At 36.6% G+C, this 17,878-nt stretch overlaps 1 pseudogene; it reads right to left on the bottom strand.

The window, feature by feature from the left end:
• LOC115279442 overlaps positions 1–17,878 on the bottom strand; it is a 49,644-nt pseudogene that overhangs the window by 11,448 nt on the left and 20,318 nt on the right.

The raw sequence follows: 17,878 nt of genomic DNA, 5'->3' as shown, positions 1-17,878 counted from the left end.
AACTGAGGGTTGAGGGGGAAGGGGGAGGGGGGAAAAGAGGTGGTGGTGATGGTGGAGGGCACTTAAGGGGAAGAGCACTGGGTGTTGTATGGAAAACAATTTGACAATAAAATATTATGGAAAAAAATAAATAAAAACAAAAAAATATTTAAAAAAAACAAAATAGAAGAAGAGATAAAGGTTTTCCCAAATAAAGAAAAATTGAGAGAATTCATCACCATCAAACCAACCCTACAATAAATCCTAAGAGAGACTCTACGAGGGAAATGTTACAAGGAATACAAGGTACCAGAGATACCACTACAAGGATGAACCCCACAGAAAACACAATGACTCAAAACCCATATTTTTCAATAATAAAGCTGAATGAAAATGGATTAATGCTCCAATCAAATGGCATAGGGTAGCAGAATGGATAAAAACGAAATCCATCTATTTGCTGTCTACAAGACACTCATTTTAGACCTAAAGACACCTTCAGATTGAAAGTAAAGGAATGCAGAAATATCTATCATGTGACTGGAAGTCAAAAGAAAGCCACAGTAGCCATAATTATATCAGAGGAAGGACATTATATAATAATTTCAGGGTCTCTCAATCAGGAAGAGCTAACAATTATAAACATCTAGGCACCAAATTCGGAACAACCAAATACATGAAACAATTAATTACAAACAGAAACAATCTTATCAATAAAAATGTGCTAATTGCAAGGGATTTTAATACTCCAATTACAGCAATGGATAGAGCAACCAGACAGAAAATCACTAAAGAAAAAATGGACTTGAACAACACATTGGAAAAGATGGATCTGACAGATATATTTAGAACTCTACATCCTGAGGCTAGGGAATTCACTTTCTTCTTGAGTGCACATGGTACATTCTCCAAGATTACATATTGGATCATAAAGCAGCCCTCCATAAATATAAATGAAGTGAGATCATACCATGCACACTCTCAGATCACAACACTATGACACTTGAAATCAACCATAAAAAATGTCTGGAAAACCTCCAAAAACATGGAAGCTAAAGCCCATTCTATTAAAGAATGATTAGGCCAATCAGGCAATTAGAGAAGAAATTAAAGAATATATGGAAACAAATGAAAATGAAAATACAATTCAAACCCTCTGGGATGCAGCAAAGGCAGTCCTAAGAGGAAAGTGTATTGCAATCTAGGCCTATTTCAAGAATCTGGAAAAGATGCAAATTCAAAATCTAACAGAACACCTAAAAGAACTAGAAGGGGAATAGCAAGAGCAATCCAAATCCAGCAGAAGAGAAATAATATACATCAGGGCAGAAATAAAGCATATAGAACACACACACACACACACACACACACACACACACACACACAACAGTTGAACAGATCAATGAAACAAAGAGCTATTGTTTTTTTTTAATAAAAAAAAAAGATTGATAAACCTCTAGCCAGGCTCCACAGAAAGAAAAGAGAGAACACTCAAGCAGACAAAATAATGAATGAAAATTGATCTATTACAACCATTCTCTCAGAAATACAAGCAATCATCAGGGAATTCTATGAAAAATTATATGCCAACAATCTGGACAATCTAGAAGAAATGGACAAATTCTCAAACACACAGGCACTACCAAAATTCAAATGGGATGAGATAGAAAATCTGAACATACCCATCACCAGTGAAGAAATCAAATCAGTTATCATAAATCTCCCAACAAATAAGAGCCACGGGCCAGATGGCTTCCCCGGGGAATTCTACCAGACACTTAAAGCAGTCAATACCTATTCTCAAGCTATTCCAAAAATAGAAATAGAAGATAAACTTCTGAACTCATTCTATGAAGCCAGCATCACTTTGATTCCAAACCAGTCAGAGACTCAACAACAACAAAAAAAGAGAACTACAGGCCAGTATCCTTAATGAATACAGATGCAAAAATTCTCAACAAGATACTAGCAAATCCAATTCAATAGCATATAAAAAGAATTATCCACCAAGATCAAGTGGGATTCATTCCTGGGCTACAGGGCTCATTCAATATTCACAAATCCATCAACGTGATGCATCACATTAACAAAAGAAAAGATAAGAACCATATGATCCTGTCTATGGATACAAAAAAAGCATTTGACAAAATACAGCACCCTTTCTTAATAAAAGCCCTCCAGAAAGTTGGAATAGAAGGAACTTATGTAAACATCATAAAAGTCATTTATGAAAAGCCTACAGCTAATATCATCCTCAATGGGGAAAATTGAGGGCTTTCTACCTGGTATTAGGAGCATGACGAGGATGTTCAGACTCACCACTGTTGTTTAACGTAGTGCTGGAAGTCCTACCATCAGCAGTCAGACAACAAAAAAAAATAAAAGGCATCAGAATTGGCAAAGATGAAGTCAAATGTTCACTTTTCACAGATGACATGATACTCTACATGGAAAACCCAAACAACTCCACCAGAAGCCTTCTAGAACTGATGCAGAAATTCAGCGATGGTGCTGGGTACAAAATCAATGTACAGAAATCAGTTGCATTTTTATACACCAATAATGAAACAAGAGAAAGGGAAATAAAGAAACACCCCATTCACAATTTCACACACACACACACACACACACACACACACACACACACACACAGCATAAAATACTTTGGAATAAACCTAACCAAAAAAGTAAAAGGAATGTATACTGAAACCTATAGAAATCTTATGAAGGAAATTGAATAAGACACAAAGAAATGGAAAAGTATTAAATGCTCATGGGTTGGAAGGATAAACATTGTTAAAAAGTCATTATTACCAAAAGCAATCTACACATTCAATGCAATCTCAATCAAAATTGCACCAGCATCTTCTCTAAGCTAGAACTACCTATCCTAAATTTTGTATGGAACCACAAAAGACCCTGAATAGCCAAAGTAATATTTAAGAAGAAAACCAAAATGAGAGACATCACAATCTCAGACTTTAGTCTCTTACAAAGCTGTCATCATCAAGACAGTATGGTATTGGCACAAAAACAAACACATAGACCAATCAATGGAATAGAATAGAGAACCCAGAACTGGACCCACAAATGTATGGCCAATTAATCTTTGACAAAGCAGGAAAGAGTATTCAATGGAAAAAAGACAGCCTCTTTAACAGGTGGTGCTGGTAGAACTGGACAGCAACATGCAGAAGAATGAATCTAGAACACTTTCTTACACCATATACAAAAACAAACTCAAAATGGATGAAGGACCTGAATGTGAGACAGAAAAACATTGAAACTCTGAAGGAGAAAGCAGAACACAACCTCCTTAACATCAAATGCAACCATTTCCTACTTGACACATCCCCAACACAAGGGAATCAAGAGCAAAAATGAACTATTGGGACCTCATCAAGATAAAAAGCTTCTGCACTGCAAAGGAAACAATCAAGAAAACTAATAGGCAACCAATGGAATGGGAAAAGATAGTTGTAAATGACATATCAGATAAAAGACTAGTGTCTGAAATCTACAAGGAACCCACCAAACTCCACACCAAAAAAACAAATAATCCAGTGAAGAAATGGGCAGAAGACATGAACAGACACTTCTCTAAAGAGGACATCCAGATGGCCAACAGACACTTGAAACTATGCTCAGCATCACTCATCATTAGGGAAATACAAATCAAAACCACATTGTGATACTACCTCATGCCAGTTCAACTGGCTTAAATGAATAAATCAGGAAACTATTGATGCTGGTGATGATGTGGAGAAACAGGTCCCCTCCAACACTGTTGTTGGGAATGTAAACTGGTACAGCCACTCTGGAAAACAGTGTAGAGGTTCCTCAAAAAATTAACAATAGAACTCCCTTATGACCCATTAATAACACTGGTAGGGATTTATCCAAGGCATACATAAGTACAGATATTTAGAGACGCATGTACCCCAATGTTCATAGTGGCACTTTCAACAATAGCCAAATCATGGAAAGAGCCTAAATGTCCATCAACTGATGAATGAATCAAGAAGATGTGGTTTATATATACAATGGAGTTCTACATGGCAATGAGAAAGAATGAAATCTGTTCATTTGCGGCAATATGGATGGAGCTCGAGGATGTCATGCTAAGTGAAATAAATCAGGCAGAGAAGGACAGATACCACATGTTTTTGCTCATAAATCTAACAAGAGAAACTTAACAGAGGACCATGGGGAGGGGAAGAGGGTAAAGAGTTAGGGAGAGGGAGGGAGGAAAACCATGAGAGACTCTTGAATACTGAAAACAAACTGAGGGCTGAAGTGGGAGGGAGAAAGGGGAAGGGGATGATGGATGGAGGAAGGTACTTGTGGGGATGAGCACTGGGTGTTATATGGAAAATAACTTGACAATAAACTATATTTAAAAAATGTTTCACTTGGTCTAGGTTAGTTATACCACGTCATTCAGCTGGAAAAGAGTGAGGTTATAATTTCATGCTATAAAAAAAGTTCTGATTAATAACCAGGTTTTTATTGTATGATCATTTTTTTAATTTTAATTTTTTAAATATTTACTTTTTAATTTATTATTGAGAGGGAGAGAGAGAGAGAGAGATTGAGAATTCACGAGCCAGAGAGGGGCAGAGAGAGAGTAGAACCGCAAGCAGGCCTTGCACAGTCAGCACAGAACCCAACATGGGACTCAAACCCACAAACTGTGAGGTCATGACATGTGCAAAATTAACAGATGCTCAGCCGACTAAGCCACACAGGCACCCCTAGGACCATTATTTTTAAATGATGGCATGCGATGGAACAATTAGCAGCTTAATTTTAAAACACCTGCTGCATTTTCAACTATACAAAAAACATATCTCAAAAATATAGCTAGTAAAGACCATTCTGATAATGAGGAGGGTAAAAATATAGTAATATTATGGTAATTTCTGATAATGTCCAAGTTTACATTCTTATGGAAATGTAATGAAATAATTTGGGGACAATAAATTTGAGGAATAATCCCTTTAAAAAGTTGTGTTATGCATGAAATGATTGAAAAATTGTTACTAAATCCAATGGGAAAAAGATGGTTTACAACATAACTTTGGGACTTCAGTAGGACCTGTTAGACTTGTATGGTTTCTCTTGCATAAAAGGTATATTCTTTTTAATGTATCTTTTATTTGCCCCATGAAAAGCAGAATCAATCTCCTCTTCCCTCTACTCAAACTTGGTTCAGATGTCAAAACAGATAATGTCACATCTAAATCAGAAGATATGGAGAGATTTACCCATCATATCATGAGACACTCTGTGGAGAACATGGTTATTCCCAGGCTGATCAAAACTGCCTTGAGTGAAGACAGGTACCAGGAGCACTTTTCTTACAGTGAGGACTGGACTGACCTTAGGATTCCCAAGAACAATATGCATTATTTGTAGTTCCTATTCAGCATAGGGGAAAGAGCTCCTGGGCTTTCCAATCAGCCTGGTGGGTTATGGGGCAAAAAGGAATTGGGTAGAAATGGGGCTTGAAAGTGTCAATAGTCAAACCTCAAAAACAGATTCTGTTTTGCATGTTTTATTCTATATATTTTACTCTCCATTGGCTAAATATTTTTGGTTTATCTTCAAATCCACTTATTTGCTCTTCATCAGTGCCAAGTTTCATTAGTGTTTAATTGCTTGTATTTTTGGTTTGGGAAGTAATTAAAATTAAAATAAATGTTTTCTAAAATATGTAGTCCTTTCATTGGAAGATTTGTTCGAAGTATTTCATTCATAGCCCTTTTGGATTTGAAAGACCATGTGACATTTCAATAGAAGCTTCTCTCTTAGAAAACTACGTGTGGTTGTCCCACTTCGCCTGGGAAGTGTGCTGGGCTTTCCTAATTCTCAGGTATTTATTAGGAATCTTCATTGACTAATAGACCTCAGCCTATATTCTCCTGTCCAGTCGTCATCAGTTCTGGAAGTAACCTTTTGCTCTCTGTTTCATCTTTTTCTATCTGTCTGTGTGTTGAGGCTTCAGGTTAAAACAGGGACTATTTATCGAGGACTCTTAATCTCCCAAAACTTGAGTGTGGGTTAGTTAGACTAAATAAAATAAAAACATTGTCATTTGGAAATAAAATACATGTGGATTGACAGTTTCAGTTAGCCAGAGTTAGTAATAATCTTTTCCCTTGATGCATGTGAGGAGACCATGTATAAATTATTACTCCAAGCAATCTTTATTAGTATAATTGTAAATGCCTCAAAACATAACAAAAATCTTAAATGCTAATTTAAAAAAATGAAAAATTTTGAATGCATTTGTTCATTTGTCAACTGGAAAAATATTTATAAAGTCTGGATGTTGACTGATAGGATTACATCAATGGTAGTTTCCTGAATTTTTTTCACCTCTGAAAATCAATTATTTATTTATTTATTTATTTATGATTATTTAATTTTGAGAGAGAGAGAGAGAGAGAGAGAGAGAAAGGAAGAGAGCGCAAAACCGGAGGAGGGACAGAGAGGGATACACGGATCCAAAGCAGGGTCTAACCTCTGAGCTGTCAGCATAGAGCTTGATACGGGGCTTGAACTTATGAACCACAAAACCATGAGCTGAGCCAAAGTTGGATGCTTAACCACCTCAATTTATTTTTTAAGTTTAAAAGGCCAACATATGTAGAAGTTGAAGGGGAAGAAAAAACATTGACAACAAATATTTAAAGTTTCCTCTTTCCAAATATCTAAAACATCCCACCTACCACTGCTTTCAGTGTAACTTGTGAAACCCAAAACTTCTGGCTTCAGTTCACTAGTCTGAAATGAGTCCAGTAGAGATTGTACCGGTGAGGTGCCAATTGTCTTCTCTTCTCGTATATAAAGAAATTCAGTTCTGTCCTTATATAATACCACACTTGGTTCCAGATGTTCTTATTTATTTCTAATAATATTTTGACTTTCTGATGGATCTTACCAAAAGGTAAACTATCCATATTCCTGATTGTCATATTCATTGCGCTCCTCAAGAGGATTTCAGGTTGGAGTCTGCCTGAACTGTTAGATGCTCCTGTGAATGGTTTACTGCTAACAGATCAGAATCATGACCAAAGGATGAAGACCCTTTTCCTTCAGATCCTTTGCTGGGGAAAGCACAGTATCTGACTTTTGTTTTGGTCGAGATGCAGAATTATCTGTATTAATGTAAGAAACTTGTAGAGATGCCTGTAGCCTACATGGGCAGTGATCTAGCCTTAGTTCTTCTAAATCATTTTCATTTATTATTAATGTATCTTCATACTACAACTCTGTTTATTTTCATGTGGGCATCGATGTGTAAAATGTAGCTTTATGTCATTTCCAGCTGGATGTAACATGGAACATTTACTAGCAGCTTTCTCATCAAATCCTCTCAATTCACTTGAAGGGTCAAGGATGCATTCTGAAATAAAAACAAGCTTTTTCTCAGTTTCCTGAGTTCCTTTTTATAGGAAACTCTGCTTAATTCCTTCCACATTATTTTCTCTGAAGTCTTTCTGAGGAATATGCTGCATTTCTAGCTTTTCTTTTGGATCAAGACTTTTTCAGAACAGTTGCTGTAACAGGAGAAAGGGATTTCTATAAAATACTGTATTTTATCATTTTCTTTTCAGGCATGTCCCTTTCATATTCCACAAAGTGAAAAATTAACTTAGATACAGTATCATCAACAACTTCATAGTGATTACTCCGTGCAGTTTCTGTGTTGCTCACTTAGAAGATGAGTTTCAGCATCTTCACATTTCTACAAGCAATATTCACAGTATCTGTTTTTCTTCTCTTGTATTGGAGTTCAGTTGGGATGCCACCATATTGATTGTCATCGGCTTGGGGTTTTAGTTTAACTTTGTTTTTGCATGCTAGAGGGCTTAACTACATCAAATGGACTGGAATGCTTCTAAATAACTTATAAAAGGCATATTGGTCAGCTGAAGATAAAATGGTCTATAAAGTTGGCTTGTATTTTCCACCTTCACAAAAGGTTTTTTGAGTCTACATGTTCTTGCTTTCTGGGTGCCAGTACCTACTCTTTTTTCCGTAAATATGAGGATGTGGCATTGAAACAATACATGTAGGAATAAAGTCACGGTCCTTGATAGCTGTTTCAACCGATGATTTTCCTCTGCTCAGAAATGCTGAATCCAGAGACCTATAAGAATTTGCATCCTGGTTGGGATGAGGTGAAGTGGTTTCTGCCCCGTGGAGGTGGTACAGAAGTAAAACTTAACAAGACCTATGCAAATTTATCGTCCTTTTTATTTGAAATAAGGGAACTGCATCTTTTCTGGGAAATTCTTCACTGCCCTCCTAAATACCAGATATAGTGACAGAAGGTAAGTCAGTATAAAATGCTTCCCCTCAAAATGTCTTATATTTGGATTATTTGAAAATGCTTGAGTTATTGTGCTCTAATTTTTTAAAAAGATTGTTTTTAACCGAATTGTTTCCAACATTATTAATTTATGTAATAATACAGAATACACAATCAGGAATTTAACTTGAGCAGGTATCTTTACATATTTCCTCTCTCATAATATCTCTAAGTTGAATGTTACCTAGTTTATTTTATTTCTTCTCTATTTTCATGTGCCATAAATCATTGGTACTTCTTCAGAAAATGGAAAAAAAATCAATTATATAACTTGTAAGGAACTAGCACTTTCAGATGTTTGTTTCAATTGAGTTCACATTTTCTACACTTTAAATCATATTAACTAAAATTTTATATATCATTTGAAATCAAATACACAGTTGAAGCTTTGTAATTATAGAACCATCATCCATCTGTCCCCAAGACTCTCTTCCTTGTGTGTCTCTTACTCTTCTAAATTCAAAACTAAGTAACTTTCTAAAGGAAAGCTCTAGAAACCATCTCTTCTTAATTTAGAATTTAGGCTGGAGTTAATGATATATAAACCTTCATTATGTATTGCCTAATTTAGAATAGTTTTTTGTAATATAAAAGGAAACTGTGGAGTAAATAATCTGGCAAATCTATTTGTTAATAATACATCTTGCCTTAAACAAAATGTTTGATTATTATTATTTGATTTTGGTACAGAAAGAGCATGAGATACAGCTATAGCTATGTCTAGTCATGTATTCAAGGTTTTATTCTAAAATAAATTGTAAGTCCCCTTGGACTAGTAAGTCAGAAATGAGCCAATTATAAGGTTCAGATGTAAAATGTAGATACTGCATCTCTGTAAGCCTCCTCGCTGCGGTGCTCAGTCACTGACATTAAGCAGTCTGTCATTTTCCTCCAACATCAATGTCCCGTCTGCAGCTGACCGTTGCTGTCAGAGGCGAGAAACAGCTGCTTCCTAATTATGAGGAATACGAATAGAGAGATATAAGAAAGTCAAAGCTGAATAATTATTGGGGCTGACAAAAATCTGATTGCTATGGTAGAATGCAACAGCAAAGTAAAATTTGGTGGAGTAATCCTTAAAAACGCTCACCTACACATGAAGAATCTGCTGTCCATGCCCCTTGGAGGAATTTATTTAAATATTCTTCTAAATGTTAGGTAGACATTAGCAAAAGCAAAAGCTTTTAAGAATTTTAGCTTAACTAGAAATGCATGGTATCTAAGAAAAAGTTTCTAAAATTTTATTCTTCTAGATGACTCATTTATTTAATTTAAAAACAAAGATTTGAACACACGTTATTTCAACAAGACGATGGCCACTAATGGGTATCATTGTCGGTAACTAATGGAAAGGAATTTGCCAAGATATTTCCTTCTTATTCTATAATTTGCCTTTTCATTATCTCTTTCAAAACATAAATGTGCTTTCCACAAAGTGTGTTTAACTCTTACACATTACTAGTGGGAAGGCAAAATGGACTGGTACCTCCAATGAAAGAGAATTTGTCATTATAAAATTATATATGTTACATAACACATACCTGAGATATACATAATTTACCCTTTGGCTCAGCATTCCGACTTCGAAGTCATTATAGTGGAGATGAAAATGCCAAAAAAATCAGTAAACAAATGTATGCATATTACCGTTCTCTTTCTCTCTTGTTAAAATTTATATTCAAGTTACTTCACATGTAGCACAATTACGATTTCAGGAATAGAATCCAGCGATTTATCCCCTACATATAGCACCCGAGAGTCATCCCAAGTGCCTTCCTTAATGCTCCTTGCCCTTTGGCCAGTCCTCCCACAAGCAGCCCCTCCAGCAACCCTCAGTCTGTTCTCTATATTTAAAATTTTCTATGTTTTGTCTTCCTCCCTGTTTTTATATTATTTTTGCTTACCTTCCATTATGTTCATCTGTTATGTATGTTAATTTCCAAATATGAGCGAAGTCATAGTATATTTGTCTTTTGCTGACTAATTTTGCATACACCATTGTACATATATATGTTTACATATATACATACACACACATATATGTACATACATATGTGTATGTATGTATATATATACCACATATTCTTTACCCATTTATCTGTTGATGGACATTTGGGCTCTTCCAATACTTTGGCTATTGTCTATAGTGCTGTTATAAACAGTGGGGCGCCCTTCAAAAAGGCACACCTATATTCTTTGGATAAATACCTAGCAGTGAAATTGCTGGGCTGTAAGGTAGTTCTATTTTTATTTTTGGAGGAACCCCCATATTGTTCTCCAGAGTGGCTGTACCAGTTTGCATTCTCACTAGTAGTGCAAAACTGTTCCTTTTTCTCCACATCTCTGCCTGCATCTGTTGTTGCCAGAGTTGTTAATGTTAGCCATTCTGACTGGTATGAGGTGGTATCTCATTGTGCTTCTGATTTGTATTTCCCTGATGATGAGTGATGTTGAGCATTTTTTCATGTGCCTGTAGGCCATCTGGATGCCTTCTTTGGAAAAGTGTCAATGCATGTCTTTTGTCCATTTCTGCACTGGGTTATGTGCTTTTTGAGTGTTGAATTTGATAAGTACTTTATACATTTTGGATGCTAACCTTTTATCTGATATGTCATTTGCAAATATCTTCTCCCATTCTGTCGGTTGCTGTTTAGTTTTGCTGATGGTTTTCTTCACATGGAAGAATATTTTTATTTTGATGAGGTCTCAATAGTTCGTTTTTGCTTCTGTTTCCCTTGCCTCTGGAGACATATTCAGTAAGAAGTTGAGGTAGACGAGGTCAAAGAGGTTTTTGCCAGCTTCCTCCTCTAGGTTTTTAATGGCTTCCTGCCTTACGTTTAGGTCCTTCAAATCCATTTTTAGTTTATTTTTTTGTATGGTGTAAGAAAGTGGCCCGGGTTCATTTTTCTGCCTGCTGCTGAAGTTTTCCCAACGCCATTTGCTGAAGAGACTGTCTTTATACACTATATATTATTTCCTGCCTTGTCAAAGATTAGGTGGCCATACATTTGTGGGTCCATTTCTGGGTTGTCTATTCTGTTCCATTGATCTGAGGTTTTTGTGCCAGTACCATACTGTCTTGATTATTACAGCTTTGTAAGGCAGCTTGTACTTTGGGATTGTGATGCCTCCAGCTCGGTTTACATTTTCAAGATCGCTTTGGCTATTCGGGGTCTTTTCTGGTTCCATATAAATTTTAGGATTGTTTGTTCAAGGTCTGTGAAAAATACTGGTGTTATTTTGATAGGAGTTACATTGAATATGTATATTGATTTGGGTAGTATCAACATTTTAACAATATTTGTTCTTCCAATCCATGACAATGAAATAGTTTTTCCACTTTTTTTTGTTTCTTCTTCAATTTCTTGCATAAGCTTTCTTTAGTTTTCAGTGTATAGATTTTTCACCCTTGTCGCGGCCCACCGCGACCATCTGAAAAGAGACCCGCAGCAAGGGAATGAGGAAGAAAGAGGAGACAGAAAGTCAGGGGACGGGAGGGACACTCAGAGCCATTGCACCAAAAGTGTCATTCTTTATTAGCAGTTTGTAGCTTTTATACAATAACCACAGGAGCTACTGTTGAATAAGCAAAGCATAAAAATAGGCCAAGTTCCTTATTTTCCAGACTGTCCCCCTTGTGACCCTGCTTGCTAAAGCATACTTCCCTACAACCTCATGGAAGGATGAGAACTCTCAAGGGATAAGGAGGAGGAATTGTGGTAGACCCTTATTTTTAAAGGTCAGGGGCTGACCGGACCTTAGCATTTAACCACATCAGGGGCACGTGTGCAGGGCGCATGGAAGAGTCCCGAGAGCTGTTGCTCTACTTGTGGGAGGGCGCGTCCCCTTGACAAGAAGGGAACTTCCCTCTAAGGAGATATAGTTCGACCGGTCACTCCTCCTGTGCTGCCGCTTCCCACAACCCTTTTGGTTAAGTTTATTCCAAGGTATTTTATGGGTTTTGGTGCAATTGTAAATGGGATGAATACCTTGACTTCTCTTTCTGTTGCTTCATTATTGGTGTATAGAAATGCAACCTATATCTATGCATTTTATATCCTTTGAGTTTTCTGAATTTGTAGATCAGTTCTAGGAATCTTTTTTTCGTGGAGTCTTTTGTGTTTTCCATATACAGTATCATGCCATATGCAAAGAGTGAAAGTTTCACTTCCTACTTGCTATTTTGAAAGCAAATCTTTGTGTTTTCTGATTGCTAAGATTAAGACTTCAAAAACTATGTTGAATAACAGTGGTGAGAGTGGACATCCTGTCGTGTTCCTGACCTTCGGGGGAAAGCTCTTTGTTTTTCCTGATTGAGGATGATATTATCATGGGTCTTTTGTATATGGCTTTTATGATCTTGAGGTATGATCCTTCTATTCCTACTTTCTTGAGAGTTTTTATCCAGAAAGGATGCTGTATGTTGTCAAATATTTCCTCTGCATCTATTGAGAGGATCATGTGGTTCTTGTCCTTTCTTTTATTGATGTGATCTATCATGTTGATTAATTTGTGGATACTGAACCAGCCCTGCATCCTGGGTATAACTGTATCAATCATGGTGAATAATTATTTTAATGTATTGTTGGATCTGGTTGGCTAGTATCTTGTTAAGGATTTTCACATTCATGTTCATCAGGGAAATTCATCTATAGTTTAACTTTTCATGGGGGAATCTTTGGTTTTGGAATCAAGGTAATGCTGGCTTCATAGAATGAGTTTGGAAGCTTTCCTTCCATTTCTATTTTTTTGGAACATCCTCAAAGTAATAAGAGTTAACTCTTCTTTAAATGTTTGGTATTATTCCCCATGGAAAGCCATCCAGACCAGGACTTTTGTTTTTTGGGAGATTTTGATTACTGATTCAATTTCTTTACTGGTTATGGGTGTGTTCAACTTTTTATTTCTTCCTGCTTCAGTTTTGGTAGTTTATATTTTTTAGGAATTTGACCATTACTTCCAAACTGGCCAAATTATAGGCATATAATTGCTCATAATATTTTCTTATTATTGTTTGTATTTCTGCTGCATTCATTGTGATCTCTACTCTTTCATTCTTAATTTTATTTGTTTGGGTCCTTTCCTTTTCTTTTAGATCAAGATGAATAGTGGTTTATTGATTTTGTTTATTCTTTCAAAAAAATCATGTCCTAGTTTTATTGATCTGTTCTACTTTTTTTTGTTTTTGTTCTTGTCTTTTGATATCACTGATTCCTTATCTAATCTTTCTTTTGCTTTGTCCCAGAGGTTTAAGGCTGTGGTGTTACAATTTTCATTGACTTCCATGTACTTTTTAATTTCATCTTTAACTTCCTGGTTAGCCCATTCATTCTTCAGTAGAATGTTCTTTAGTCTCCAAGAATTTATAGATTTTCCAAAATTTTTCTTGTGGTTGATTTTGAGTTTCATAGCATTGTGGTCTGCAAATATGCAAGGTGTGACCTTGATCTCTTTGTACTTGTTGAGGTCTGATTTGTGTCCCAGTACGTGATCTATTCTGGAGAATGTTCCATGTGCACTAGAGAAGAATGTGTATTCTGCTGCTTTAGGATGAAATGTTCTTAATATATCTGTTAGGTCCATCCAGTCCAGTGTTTCATTCAAAGCCATCGTTTCCTTGTTGATCTTCTGTTTAGATGATCTGTCCAGTGCTGTAAGTGGGGTGCTGAAGTCCCCTACTATTATGGAATTATTATCAGTGAATTCTTTATGTTTGTGCTTAATTGATTTATATATTTGGATCTCACATGTTTGGAGCATAAATGTTTACAATTGTTAGGTCTTCTTGGTGGATAGGCCCCTTAATTATGATATAATGCCCTTCTCCATCTCTTGTTACAGTAGTTTAAAATCTAGCCTGTCTGAGATAAGTATGCCTACTCTGGCTTTCTTTTTATGACCCTTAGCATGATAGATGGTTATTCATCCTCTTACTTTCATTCTGAATGTGTCTTTAGGTCTAGAATGGGTCTCTTAGAAACAGCATATAGATGAATATTGTTTTCTTATCCACTCTGTTACCCTATGTCTTTTGATTGGAGTGTTTAGTCCATTGACATTTAGAGTGAGGACTGAAAGATATGAGTTTATTGTCATTATGTTCACTCTAGGTTTGGGGTTCATGGTGGTGTTCTCTGGTCCTTTCTAGTCTTTGTTGCATTTTGTATTTTTGGTTTTGTTTCATCTTTTTTCCACTCAAAGCTTCTCCCTTAGAATTTCTTGGGGGGCTAGTAGTTTTTGTTTTTCTGGGAAACGTTTCATCTCTCCTATTTTGAATGACAGCATTGTTGAATAAAAGATATTTGGCTGCATATTTTTCTGATTCAGTCCATTGACTATATCCTGCCACTCCTTTCTGGTCTGCCATGCTTCTGTGGACAGGTCTGCTGTGAACCTGATCTGTCTTCCCTTATATATTAAGGACTTTCCCCCCTTGCTGCTCTCGTAATTCTTTCTTCTCTTTGTATTTTGTGAATTTGACTATGGTATACTTTGTAGCTCGTTGGTTTTTCTTAAAATTAATGGGAGTTCTCTGTGCTTCTTGGATTTTGATGTCTGTGCCTTTACCTAGGTTAGAGAGACTTGTGGTCATCTAGGGCTTGGTGTAACAGCTCTCATGTCCACTGTGTGGCGCTGCTTGGCTTACTAGGGTGGATCCTTGTGACACGTGGGCACATGAATGTGTGTGGGTGGGAGAGGTGAAAGTGGCATCCCCCAGCTCCCCAGGCAATAGCCTTTTCCTAATATCACATGACTGGACAGGATATCAAGCTCTCTTGTGAGTTATCTCTTTTATTTTTAAATTTTTAATTATGTTATTTGAGTATAGTTGACACGAAGTCTTAAGTTAGTTTCTGGTTACAACACGCTGATTCACAAGTTCATACAATCTGCTGTGCTCTTCACGAGTGCGGCCACCACCTGTTCTCCCACACTGGAATTACAGGGTCGTTGACAATGTGGTGCCTTTCATTCCCAGGACTTATTCGTTCTGGGATTAGAAGCTTGTATCCCTTTCTCTCCCTCACTCGTTTTTCCCTACCTCTGCCCCCTTACCTCTGGCAACCTTCAGTTTGTTCTCTGCATTTATAAGGCTGATTCAGCTTTTCATTTACTCATTTCTTAGATTCCAGTTATGAATGAAATCATATGATATTTGTCTATCTTGGTCTGACCTATTTCAGTTAGTGTAATACCCTGTAGTTCCATCTATGTTGCCTCAATAAGTATGACCTCTTTTTTTCATGGCTGCATAATAGTCTACTGCATATATATATATACATATATATATATATGTATATATATGTATATATATATACCACATCTTCCTTATCCATTTGTCCTTTGATTGGCCCTTAGTTTGTTTGCATGTCTTGGCTGTTGTAAATAATTGTGCCGTAAACAAGGGGTTCTTACATCTTTTCAAATTAGTGTTCTCAATTTCTTGTTTTCACTTATATTTTAAAATATTCACTTATATTTTAAAAAATGGATACTTATGCCTCCTTCTATGATAGAATAACTGTACTTGAATTTCCCTGCAACTGTAAGGGAACTGACAAAATATACAAAGCATCTATTTTAGACCTTACAAAATTAGAAGCACAACACTATTTCTCAGAGAAGCAAAATTCATTAGTTGAGGCTGATATATTCTTTGGATGTCTGCATAGATAAAATTTCCTGGAGTTGAAACAGTGAATAGACATAGAACCCAAAGAGAATGTGATCATCCAACTGTACTGAGGAGACAGCAATCATAAGTAGTGGCTCTGAATTACCTGGATCTGTTGGGGCAGTTTAGTAGAGAAAGACAAAAGCTGGGGAGGGAAAGACGGAAATCTATCAGCACTCCACTAGGGTCCTTGGCTGAGTCATCGTGGGCACACAGGTGCAGTTGCTTGGATTGACAATGGAGTGAAAATGATAGAGATTGTGCATAGGAGGGAACATAGGAGTTCAGACCAGCCAGCGTGGGAAAATTTCATTACATATCTGAAATTTTCAAATAAAACAGTAGAATGACCACACATTTGAGTAATAAATGTACCCAAATAAGGGCTATTGAAATCTCTAACACATTCTAAAACCATGTCTCAACATGATCATTTTAAAGTGCAAGAAAAGCAAAATTTGGGGGAAAATATTCATAATATACATATCTGATAATCCATCTGTATCCAAAATAACAATGTTCAAAAATATTTAGAAAATAAATTAAATTTAAAATTGGAAAAAAACAATAAAATTTACAAAGATGTGAAGATGAACCTCACAGAAGAAATATGAGCAGCCAAAATACACTTGAAAAGATGTGTACCTTCCTTAGAGGTCAGATGAATGAAAAGTACTCACATCACTTTTGCTAGCCTGGCTTATATTAGGTCTGGATCATTGAAAGGGTTTTTGGATACTTTGAACAACCGAGGTTATTAAAATTATTGATTGGATTGTGAAATGGTATTTGGTAGCTTTTTGGTAATCATAAGCATACACCACCTTAGGAACTAGCAACTTAGGAACTCTTGAATGGATCTGAAAGTAATGAAAGCATGTGTCCTCAAAAAGATTTGGGTAAGGTTGTTCATAGCATTTTGTTCAGAATCACTCCAAACTGGACTCCAAACTGGAAACCCCCTGGTGGTTAATATGTATTATGGATTGAACTGTATCCTTCAAAGTTAGTTGAAGCCCTAACCCCCGATGTGACTGTACTTGGAGATAGGGCCAAAAGGGAGGGATTAGGGAAATGAGGTCTTTATGTGAGTGGGGCCTTTTCCCAATATCCATATAAGAAAAGACACCAGAGATCGCAGTCTCTCTCTGCCATGTGAGCAAACAGAGAGAAGGCACCCATCTGCAAGCCAGAAAGAAGGTCTGTCGAGAGCTGACTGCTGGGACTCTGATCTCGGACGTCCAGCCTCCAGAATTCTGAGCAAATAAGTTTCTGCTGTGTAGGCCACCTAATCTATGGTGTTTTGTTACAGCACCTTGAGCTACTACAAAATGTGGTAAGAGAAATAAACTGTTATAAATAGAGAAAACAAAAAATTTTAATGCATCTATTGGTAATGCATGCAACAACATAAAGTAATCTCATTGACCTTATATTGAGTAAAATTAACCAAACATAAAAGAATATGTAAAACGTAATTTTATTTATGAATGTCTGCAGGGACAGAGGCCAGGCTGGTGATAGAGAAGGACGAGGTGGGTGAGTGACCATAAAGGGGAGATTTCTGGGACGATGAAACCCCTGTCTTCACTGGAGGACTGGTTACACGGACAGTCTTGGCAACTTTGGATTTCTAGGAAGCTACATAGTTTTCATGGTCAAAGAGAGACACTCCTACATTTCAAGGCTGGAGAGGACTTTATTTATTTTTTTTCCATAATATTTTATTGTCAAATTGTTTTCCATACAACACCCAGTGCTCTTCCCCTCAAGTGCCCTCCACCATCACCACCACCTCTTTTCCCCCCTCCCCTTTCCCCTTCAACCCTCAGTTCATTCTCAGC

The sequence above is a fragment of the Suricata suricatta genome, chromosome 15 (assembly GCF_006229205.1).
Source record: "Suricata suricatta isolate VVHF042 chromosome 15, meerkat_22Aug2017_6uvM2_HiC, whole genome shotgun sequence".
In the NCBI taxonomy this organism is placed as follows: Eukaryota; Metazoa; Chordata; class Mammalia; order Carnivora; family Herpestidae; genus Suricata; species Suricata suricatta.
This window is presented reverse-complemented; position numbering and strand designations above follow the sequence as displayed.